Below are 11776 nucleotides of genomic sequence, written 5' to 3'. Positions count from 1 at the left end.
GATAAACATAGTACCATAACTGCTATTAACATTTGAGTATTAATTGAAAGCTATGTGCCTCCTTTTCTAGAGGCAGTCACATGTGAAGCTGCCTCTCTGCTTATGGTATTAATCTTTTGTTAACTGGACATCAGTTAAAGGAGATGAAGCTGGAGTGTAGCACTCATGCCTGCCCTACTGAAATCCAGTCCAGGTTGATCTGTTCTGTTGATTGATGAAGAGAAGCCACACAGATGCTCATTCTCAAAAGCCTGACTGTTCTGTTTTAATCTGTTAACGTCAAGTTCTATCTTTTTGCTTAAAAAATGTACATTTAAGCAATTTAATTAGCCTTTCAGTGATTTCCTCATCTATAAAATGGGCAATAATATCACCTAAGATAATAAAAGCTAGATTATGTGCTAACACTTGGCCAAAATAGGGACTTGCAAACACAAATCCCTCCCTACTTCCCCCTTCCCTGCACTAACTGCAGGGTTTCTAGTCTTCCGCATTTCTTTCATCTTCTTCCTAAGTCAACATATACAAACAAAAGCATACATCCTTTCAAGGAAACATGTGCTCTTAGGATTTCTCTAAGGAAATGTTTCCAAGAAAAGCCATCAGCCAAGGAATAGTTAAGGGAGAGAGCACAGCACTTCCCCTTTACTGTAAGAACATTACAGGATGGCAGGGAGTCACATTTTTAATTTATTCTGCTTTGGCTTCTTTGTGGTCAGTTTTGAACTCTTGCTTACATTTAGGGAAATTCCACTTACGACACTTAGACTGAGAGGGAGAGATTTTCAGGGCAATTAAGAAGCAGATGCACTTAATATAAATGTCTGGGGCCTTTAAAAATAGCCCATTATTTGCTTTTTGAGAAAGGCTATCACAAAACAAAGTTCTACTGTTAATGTTCCATGAGAATACATTATATTATTATGACTAGTGTAAGAAGTAAGAGAAGCTGGTATTTATTTAACCAACCCACTAGAATGTCATACATTTCAAAATAGATCTCAAAGTACATTTTTACTGAGTGCCATGGGTGTACCCACCACCATGCTAAGTGGATAAGGATAACCAAAGAAATGATCATTTTTAAAAACATGAATGACTGCAAGCATGGCAGAATGTAGCTTACCATATGCAGAAAAAGTGCTAACATAATCCAGTGAGGAGTGACTGAAATATTCAAAAATCACGAGCCCTTTATTTGTCTTCTTCTATGTGTTCCTGAGAGGAGCTTGAAATTCAACTAGTATAGGATTTCAAAATCAAAATCTTGTATATTGGACCTATTTAAAAATTTGGATAATTTCTACTTACCCAGAATAACTTGAGCCAGTGGTTTATATGACTGAAGTTACAAAAAAATAAATAAAACCACATTGATTTTAAAAGATTTGAATAAGTCAGTAAATAATAATAGTAATGGAAGTAATAATGAAAGTAAATTATTCAGTTTAAATTACATGAATAATTGATCGTGTTACTTAGTTACAAAATCTTGAGATAGCTTTTTTTTTAATTATTTCACATGCCATCTTGTTCTTTGAAGCCTCAGAATCCAGAAGGCTGGGAAAGGTGCTCAACTGAAAATAAAGAGTTGTTGGTGGGAAGGAGCCTGAGGCATTCCACCTATGGGAGGGAGGAAAGTGAAGCTAATTAATCTGTCTGAAATAATCTAATCAAACTGTCTGAAATAAAAATATTTCAGACAGTTTGATAAACTGGACCACTCAAGTGGTGGTCCTGCAGAGCTGTGGAAAGGTTTGGGCAACTTTCTACCAACTTCTCCAGGAAAAAGTGCAAGTGCTTCTGCTTTGGTAATAGTTGTCTCTTTATTAAGCAGATCCAGTGGCTATTTGTTTGATGATGCCTGATTCATTGATGAACTTAACAGAGATAGTCTAAAAAGGAGAAATTGGCCTTTCAGTCAATCAGCAACCAATGAATTAGATGGAGATGAGATGGTCCAGTGATTTAGTCACTGCTGGGTTCACCCTGGTTTCCAGTGAGGATGAGGGTGGAAATCTAGGCAGTGAGGAAACAGGAGGAAATGTAAGATGAAAAAGAGGTAACTATATGGGTGGTGGGGTGGTGATGAATGGGGAAGGACTACTCTAGCATCTTTTTTCCTTAATTAATTGCTATTTAAACTCATAATTTTATCCCCAATAGAAAGTCCTTGTGCACTGACACAAGGTCATTTCTGAGCAATGAAAGGAGGTTCTTTCAGTAGGAATATGATGCTACGTTTAGGAGATGATAAAAGAAGGAGAAGGAGATAGACTGCACTATGAAAATAATAAATACCAATATCAAAAATAATAAATGCCAATATTGTTTACCACCCATTTGCTCATGGCTTATGAGTTAATGTTTGTATAGACTTCTTAGTTCATAGTGTGAAAGTAAATAGAAATAATTACCATTAAATATGAAGTTTTGCAGTCCTCACCCTAAAATACATTAGTTATAAGAGATGTTTTAAACATCTCTCTGCAGAGAGGTTAGCCAAACTGACCAAAGAAGAGGACCTTAGCTGAGAGCACTATAATTCAGCAATCACTGCACCATCTTGGTGTTGTAAAGAACATGGGGTAGAACTACAGTTAGTCCCTTGTTTCTAACCCAAATATTTCTCTTTTTAAAGTCATAGCTTCGGTATTTTTAAAATTGGATAATAATAGCATTCTTTTAAGGTTGCTGTGAGGATTAAGAATAGCATATATAAAATTCATATAAAAATATTAGCACATATTAGAGTTACAATAAACTGCAGCTATTACAATGGTGTCACAGGTATCTCATAAAAAGTTCCTACATTCTAGCTACTCTGTGTACTCTCTTACCTTTTTTTCAAAATCTATTAGCTCTGTGCTAATATAGTTTATCTTTTTGCCTGATACTTAATTTTTAGCTGTCTGATTATCTGAAGAATAATTGTAATCCACCGTCAGCTTGATTTTCTTCATTCCAGCTTCACTCCTCAATGCTACATACTGTATCTCCTCTAGAGCAGATGATCTTCAAGTGCCACTCAGTCCCTGCATCTAGTTTAGAAGTGGACAGTCAGGGAATATTAGTGAAGACGTTCTGAATAAACTAGAGTATGACCTACAGCTTGAAGGAGGAGCACAACTGAAATTAAAGGGACTGTACATTTGCTTTTCAATATTCCATATAGACTACAGAGTTCTATTTTGTGTTTTCTCTCACAATGCCATCCTTCCTTACTTCAAAATTTTGACACAGCCTTTCTGTGTTCCAAGAATGGATGATGTAATTGTCAGAGACTTAAGAAGTTGGCTTAATTTCTTTTTCTTATGGTAGGTCCTTAGACCTACCACAAGTTGGTTATCTGTTTTAAATATGGCAGCATGTACATATCAATCCCATGTACATATTAACTCCCAGTCTATCACTTCACACTTCCCCCTTGGTAACCACAGGTGCATTCTCTGTTTATGGTTTATAAATAAGTTCATTTGAATCATTTTAAAATAAGTTCATTTGTATCATTTTTTAATATTCTTCATGTAAGTGGTATCATAAGAAATGTTTCTTTCTCTGACTTGCTTTACTTAGTACGATAATCTCGAGGTTCATCCATGTTGCGGCAAATGGCATTATTTCATTCTTTTTAATGACTGTGTAATATGCCATTGTGTATATAAATACCACATCTACTTTATCCATTCATCTGTCAATGGACATTTAGATTACTTGCAAAGGAGAAAAGGAAAGATATAAGCATCTGAATGCAGAGTTCCAAAGAATAGCAAGAAGAGATAAGAAAGCCTTCGTCAGCGATCAATGCAAAGAAATAGAGGAAAACAACAGAATGGGAAAGACTAGAGATCTCTTCAAGAAAATTAGAGATACCAAGGGAACATTTCATGCAAACATGGGCTCGATAAAGGACAGAAATGGTATGGACCTAACAGAAGCAGAAGATATTAAGAAGAAGTGGCAAGAATACACAGAAGAACCATACAAAAAACATCTTCACGACCCAGATAATCACGATGGTGTGATCACTGACCTACAGCCAGACATCCTGGAATGTGAAGTCAAGCGGGCCTTAGAAAGCATCACTACAAACAAAGCTGGTGGAGGTGATGGAATTCCAGTTGAGCTATTTCAAATCCTGAAAGATGATGCTGTGAAAGTGCTGCACTCAATATGCCAGCAAATTTGGAAAACTCAGCAGTGGCCACAGGACTGGAAAAGGTCAGTTTTCATTCCAATCCCAAAGAAAGGCAATGCCAAAGAATGCACAAACTACTGCACAATTGCATTCATCTCACACACTAGTAAAGTAATGCTCAAAATTCTCCAAGCCAGGCTTCAGCAATATGTGAACCGTGAACTTCCTGATGTTCAAGCTGGTTTTAGTAAAGGCAGAGGAACCAAAGATCAAATTGCCAACATCTGCTGGATCATGGAAAAAGCAAGAGATTTCCAGAAAAGCATCTATTTCTGCTTTATTGACTATGCCAAAGCCTTTGACTGTGTGGATCATAATAAACTGTGGAAAATTCTGAAAGAGATGGGAATACCAGACCACCTGACCTGCCTCTTGAGAAATCTGTATGCAGGTCAGGAAGCAACAGTTAGAACTGGACATGGAACAACACACTGGTTCCAAATAAGAAAAGGAGTACGTCAAGGCTGTATATTGTCACCCTGCTTATTTAACTTATATGCAGAGTACATCATGAGAAATGCTGGGCTGGAAGAAGCACAAGCTGGACTCAAGATTTCGGGAGAAATATCAATAACCTCAGATATGCAGATGACACCACCCTTATGGCAGAAAGTGAAGAGGAACTAAAAAGCCTCTTGATGAAGGTAAAAGAGGAGAGTGAAAAAGTTGGCTTAAAGCTCAACATTCAGAAAACTAAGATCATGGCATCTGGGTCCATCACTTCATGGGAAATAGATGGGGAAACAGTGGAAACAGTGTCAGACTTTATTTTTTGGGCTCCAAAATCATTTCAGATGGTGATTGCAGCCATGAAATTAAAAGATGCTTACTCCTTGGAAGAAAAGTTTGACCAACCTAGATAGCATATTGAAAAGCAGAGACATTACTTTGCCAACAAAGGTCCGTCTAGTCAAGGCTATGATTTTTCCAGTGGTCATGTATGGATGTGAGAGTTGAAGTGTGAAGAGAGTTGAGCGCCGAAGAATTGATGCTTTTGAACTGTGGTGTTGGAGAAGACTCTTGAGAGTCCCTTGGACTGCAAGGAGATCCAACCAGTCCATTCTGAAGGAGATCAGGCCTGGGATTTCTTTGGAAGGAATGATGCTGAAGCTGAAACTCCAGTACTTTGGCCACCTCATGCAAAGAGTTGACTCATTGGAAAAGACTCTGATGCTGGGAGGGATTGGGAGCAGGAGGAGAAGGGAATGACAGAGGATGAGATGGCTGGATGGCATCACTGACTCGATGGACGTGAGTCTGAGTGAAGTCTGGGAGTTGGTGATGGACAGGGAGGCCTGGCGGATTCACGGGGTCACAAAGGGTCGGACACGACTGAGCGACTGAACTGAACTGAATGTCTTGGCAGTTGTAAATAGTGCTGCTGTGAACATTGGGATGCATGTATCATTTTGAACTATGCTTTTCTCCAGATATATTCCCTGGAATAGGATTGCTGGATAATACGGTAGCTCCATTTTTAGTGAAGTTGGCTTAGTTTTTACTGAAAACCAATTGGGTTGATTATTTCATGGTAATATGATAGAACTTTTATTCTGTTGTTAAGTTCATAAACTCCTGTTCTGGTGGGATCATGAGTTCAGTTGTTTTCAAATTGTCATTTGTGAAGCTGATGAGTTCCAAGGAAATATCCCAGGGCTCCTCCTAGGAAATTTAAGAGTATAAGTCAACTAAGCATGCAGGCTGCATGTCTCTAACCTGAACATTCCATTTCTATTCCTTCATACTGGGTTCTAGGTAACATTTTATTTAGAAAATAAAAATGAATTACACAGCTTCAAAAACAAACATATTTTGGAGATTCTCTGTTTCATACAAAAGAACCACAATCTAATATATTAGCATGACCTATGTTGCACTGTTTATCTGTAAACTATTTAGATATTTAGTTTAGCCAGTATTTACTGAACATCTTTTCAGTGTGTGGTGTGGCGCTCATGCCTGACTATGATGGTGGTGGTGGTTTAGTCGTTCAATTGTGTCCAACTCTTTGCAACCCCATGGATTACAGCCTGCCAGGCTCCTCTGTCCATGGGATTCTCCAGGCAAGAATGCTGGAGTGGGTTGCCATGTCCTCCTCCAGCGGATCTTCCTGACCCAGGAATCGAACCCAGGTCTCCTGCATTGCAGGCAGATTCTTTACCAACTGAGCTACAAGGGAAGCCCCATACAAGGAGACAATCTCTGTCCTTACAGTGTAGATACCCCAGGGTAGCAGTGATTGCTGGATGCCTACTCAGTATCCCTCCTTCCTTTCTTCCTTTCTAGTAGAATCACAATATAAAGCCAAGCAGCAATATGCCCAATTAGAATATAATATTTCCTAGTCACTCTGTAGTTAGGGTTAGCCAACAAGAAGTGAGCTAAGGTATTGGGTGAGACTTCCAGGAAAGTACCTTAGCAGGAAACTTAACAGCTTGAATATACGTTTTATCTACTGCATTCTCTTCCTTCCTGCTGTCTGATAAGCAGATGTGATGGCTGGAGTTATCTTGGATATATGGCAACTTTAGGTATGGAAACCATATGCTGAGTGTTTCAGTTCAGAAAAATTGAAGGGTCCTAGAAATCTGATGAGCTTGAAGCTGTCACACAAGTTCAGGGCTGCTCACTTCTGGGTTTTCTTTACATAAGATAAAAATAAACCTCCAACTTGTTTAAATAACTGTTGTTATGATTTTTAATGTTAAGTCAAACTTAATGGTTATAGACAAGAATGTGAAGAGGGAAATTCAGGATGGTGATAAATTAGGGTGCTCAGTCACTCAGTCATGTCCAACTCTTTTGTGACCCCATGGACTATTGCCCGCAAGGTTCCTCTGTTCCTGGGATTTTCCAGGCAAGAATACTGGAGTGGGTTGCCATTTCCTTCTCCAGGAGATCTTCCCAACTCAGGGATTAAACCTACAGCTCTTGCATCTTCTGCATTGTCAGGCAGGTTCTTTACCACTGCACCACCTTGGAAGCCAAATTATGGTGGGGATAGAAATTTTAGGAAACTATGAGGCTAAAATATAACCCAGTTATGAAAGTTTGGGAAAGATTGCTTAAAAGACGTGATGCCTAAACTGAACTCTGAAGTGTAAAATGAGTTGGAGTTAGCCAAGCAAAGAGTACGGGATCGGATATCAGGGATGTAGAACAGTGTGTGCTGGAACCTTGGGGCTAGGGAGTAGGGAGATGACCTAGTGCATTCTGGGAATTTAAAGTATTTCGGTGAAGACAGGGCAACGTGTGCATGGGCGGGGGAGTGTAAGGCATGAGAAGGAATCATAAAGCATCTGGGCTGATTAAAAAGGGAGTCCACTAAAGGATTCTAAGCAAGGGAGTAGCATGATAATATTTGGATTTTAGACATATCATTTTAAATTGAAGTGATGGAAACCCAGTTAGGAGACTGTTTTAATAATACTGACAAAAGTAGAGCAAAGTAAAAAGATTAAGAGGAAAATTTTAAGAACTGTGGCTATTGACAAATTGGATGGAGAAGATGCATCCATGAGGAAGAGAGAAGAATCAAAGTTGATGGGTTTCTGGGTGGATAATTTCATTCCCTAATATAAGGAATCTGGGAAGAACAGATTTGCTGTTTTCGAAGGTCACCAAAAGATGAGTTAGATCTGCATATGAGAATACTTGTAAATGCCAATCATAAAAGGTAAGACTTCTGAGACTGCTAGCTCAGTCTTTCCATGATTTAGCTGCCTTGTTTCCTTTTGTTTCATCTATTGCAGCATCTATTCACTGATCTTCTTCATCTGAAATGGAAAACAATGGATGATTTTCTAAATCTAAATATTTTTCATCCTTTAACATAAAACATCTGTTCTGATTTGTCCAAATTGTAAAGCATATGATACAATAGAGGGAAAAACATATTTCAATAATAATTCTACTCTTTCCTGTCACTGGCCTTTTTTTCTTTTTTTAGTTGGTATCAGAAAATTCAGACAATACTTTGTGTAGCAGGGGCACATTGATCAAATTATCCAAATCTCATGCCAGATTTCTTGTGCTCAACTATCCATATACTTTCTCTGCAACATACATTTTATCTTCAGTAGTGGATGTTGTAAAAATTTAATTTAACCCTAGTCATTGTAGTGAGATCAGATTCAAGAAGGAACTGCTAGGGAGTCTATCCTGCTGAGGTGAAATAATGCAAGATTGCTTTGGATGAATGTAAAATGAATAAGGATGCTCACTAGCAGTTGCTGTTGTTGTTGAATACCTAAATCATGTCTGACTTTTTGTGACCCCATGGATTGCAACATTCCAGGCTTCCCTGTCCTTTACTATCTGCCAGAGTTTGCTCAAACTCATGTCCATTGAGTCAGTGATGCCATCCAACACCTCATCTTCTGTTACCCCCTTTTCCTCCTGCCTGCGATATTTCCCAGCATTAGTCTTTTCCAGTGAGTCAGCCCTTTGTATCAGGTGGCCAAAGTATTGGAGCTTCAGTTTCAGCATCAGTCCTTCCAATGAATATTTAGGACTGATTGCCTTTAGGATGGACTGGTTTCCCCTCTTTGTTCTCCAAGGGCCTCTACAGCAGTTACATCTAAACAACAAATATATCTAAAGTTCTGGAACCCAAGGAAAGCAGATAATCAAACAGTAAATAAAGAAGAATCTCAAACAATTTTGGTTTTGGTTTTTTTTTTTACTAACTTCTTCAACCATTATGTATTAAACACCTACCATATTCTCATGAAGCTGAGAATCTAGCAACTGAGACAAATATTCAAGTAAATATGTAATTACAAATTATAACAAGTACTCTGAAAGAAATGTCAAGTATAATAAAAGACTGGAACAGAGGGCCTGATTTACACTGAGGACAGGCCCTATAGCAGTCAAGGTTCAGGCTGAAGATAGCAGAAGCTATATTAGATAGCTTAAGCAGAAAGGTATTTGTTATAGAATATTAAATGGTTTTCAGAATGAGTGGTGAAACCACAGACCATAGAATGAGGTGCCATGAACTGTCTCCAAAGCCACACCACAGAATTGGACCATTCTTACTGCTGACCACAGGATCATGTCCCCTCTGCTAAGATATATACCATAAAAATAGGTGCCTTGCACCCTGCTTTTCTCTTCAGTTAACTCAGTTCCAAAATCAAACCATCCATGGGAGCTTATATTTGGTAAACACAAGTCACATTCAGAACACAGGTGGCAAGGAAGTATGAGTAGTATAATTTTGAGCTTTTCAGTTTCTTTGTTCAAGAGGCCCCAGCAAAGAAGGTTGGAAGCAGCAGTTAGCCAGAGAATCAGATTATCTGCTGCAAGTACAAGAGAAGGTCTTCCAGAGGAAACAAGTGAAAACTGACCCAGGCCAGGTCATAGAGAACCTCATAGGTCATGTTAACAATTTTAACAATTTAAATTTAATGACATAGTTTTTCTCCTAAGTAACATTGGAAGACATTTAAGAGTTTTGAGCTGAAAATTACTATGCTTAAATTAGCATCTAAAAAGACATCTCTGGCTGCTGCATGTAGAATCCACTTTAGGAGGGAGCCAGATCAAAGGTAAGGAGGCTGTTGGGAGGCTTCTGTTACAGACCCAGTGAGTGGAGCTGTAGAGACAGAACAACATCACCTGGAGGGAGAGTAGCAACAGAACTTGGAGTAAACAAGGGAGCAAACAATGTACTAGGATTTACAATAAATAAGAACAAATTACTATTATATAATGCAATGCCTTTCTCCCTGCCCCTCCCCCCATGTAAAATGGTAATTCTTATATCAGTATATCAGGCTTCAACAGTGCATGAACCGTGAATTTCCAGATGTACAAGCTGGATTTAGAAAAGCCAGAGGAACCAGAGATCAAATTGCCAACATCCGTTGGATCATCAAAAAAGCAAGAGAGTTCCAGAAAAACATCTGCTTTATTGACTACGCCAAAGTCTTTGACTATGTGGACCACAACAAACTGTGGAAAATTCTTAAAGAGATGGGCATACCAGACCACCTGACCTGACTCCTGAGAAATCTGTATGCAGGTCAGGAAGCAACAGTTAGAACTGGACATGGAACAACAGACTGGTTCCAAATTGAGAAAGGAGTATGTCAAGGCTGTATATTGTTACCCTGATTATTTAACGTATATGCAGAGTGCATCATGTGAAATGCTGGGCTGGATGAAGCACAAGCTGGAGTCAAGATTGCTGGGAGAAATATCAATAACTTTAGATATACAGATCACACCACCCTTATGGCAGAAAACAAAAAACTAAGAGCCTCTTGATGAAAGTGAAAGAAGAGAGTGAAAAAGTTGGCTTAAAGCTCAACATTCAGAAAACGAAGATCATGACATCTGGTCCCATCATTTCATGGCAAATAGATGGGGAAACAGTGTCAGACTTTATTTTGGGGGGCTCCAAAATCACTGCAGATGGTGACTGCAGCCATGAAATTAAAAGATGCTTACTCCTTGGAAGAAAAGTTATGACCAACCTAAACTGCATATTAAAAATCAGAGACAACTTTGCCAACAAAGGTCTGTCTAGTGAAGGCTATGGTTTTTCCAGTGGTCATGTATGGATGTGAGAGTTGGACTGTGAAGAAAGCTGAGCCCCGAAGAATTGATGCTTTTGAACTGTGGTGTTGGAGAAGACTCTTGAGAGTCCCTTGGACTGCAAGGAGATCCAACCAGTCCATCCTAAAGGCAGTCAGTCCTGAATATTCATTAGAAGGACTGATGCTGAAGCTGAAGCTCCAATACTTTGGCCACCTGATGCAAAGGACTGATTCATTTGAAAAGACCCTGATGCTGGGAAAGATTGAAGGCAGGAGGAGAAGGGGAAAACAGAGGATGAAATGGTTGGATGGTATCACTGACCCAATGGAAATGAGTCTGAGTGAACTCTGGGAGTTGGTGATGGGCAGGGAGGCCTGATGTGGTGCACTCCATGGGGTTGCAGAGTTGAACACGGCTGAACAACTGAACTGGACTGATACCAGTGTTGTTAAAAAAGGATGAAAGTGTAAATGACATTCATCCATTACTTGGATAAATACCCAATGTACACCATTTGTTCATCAGGTGGTATTAACTCTGTGTGGTCTTATTTCTTTAGTTCATCCTTCCTTTGTTGTTGTTTTGATGTGCTGTGACTTTTACAAATTAAACTGATTACTGTATTCTACATAATGCACTTTTCAGTCAGGAAAACAACACTAAGTCTCCAGTTTTATTATGTCATATAGGCCCCCCCAAATAAGGAAGCAATGATAGAAAGAATGAAAACAACTGAAGTAAATATAAAGATGGATGAAAGACTGCAGGTTACAGAGAAAACAGCAGATGACTAGGAATTTGACAGAAGACACACAAACAGCATACACAAAGTGATTTTCAAAAATTAGTTTGAAAAAGGATAGCAAAGTAGCATTGAAATGAACATACTTCATGCTCCAGTAGATGATATTTCTCTTCAAGACCTTGTTTATGCATTTTTAAACTACTTAAGAAACATTTTCTATGCCTGCAGTCCTCCTCATAAGGAAGTGATATAAATCACTCAGTGTGATGTGAGCAAGGAAATAG

This window comes from Bos indicus, chromosome 1, assembly GCF_029378745.1.
Source record: "Bos indicus isolate NIAB-ARS_2022 breed Sahiwal x Tharparkar chromosome 1, NIAB-ARS_B.indTharparkar_mat_pri_1.0, whole genome shotgun sequence".
Lineage (NCBI taxonomy): Eukaryota > Metazoa > Chordata > Mammalia > Artiodactyla > Bovidae > Bos > Bos indicus.
The sequence above is the reverse complement of the archived record's forward strand: the minus strand, read 5'-3'. Positions refer to the sequence as shown.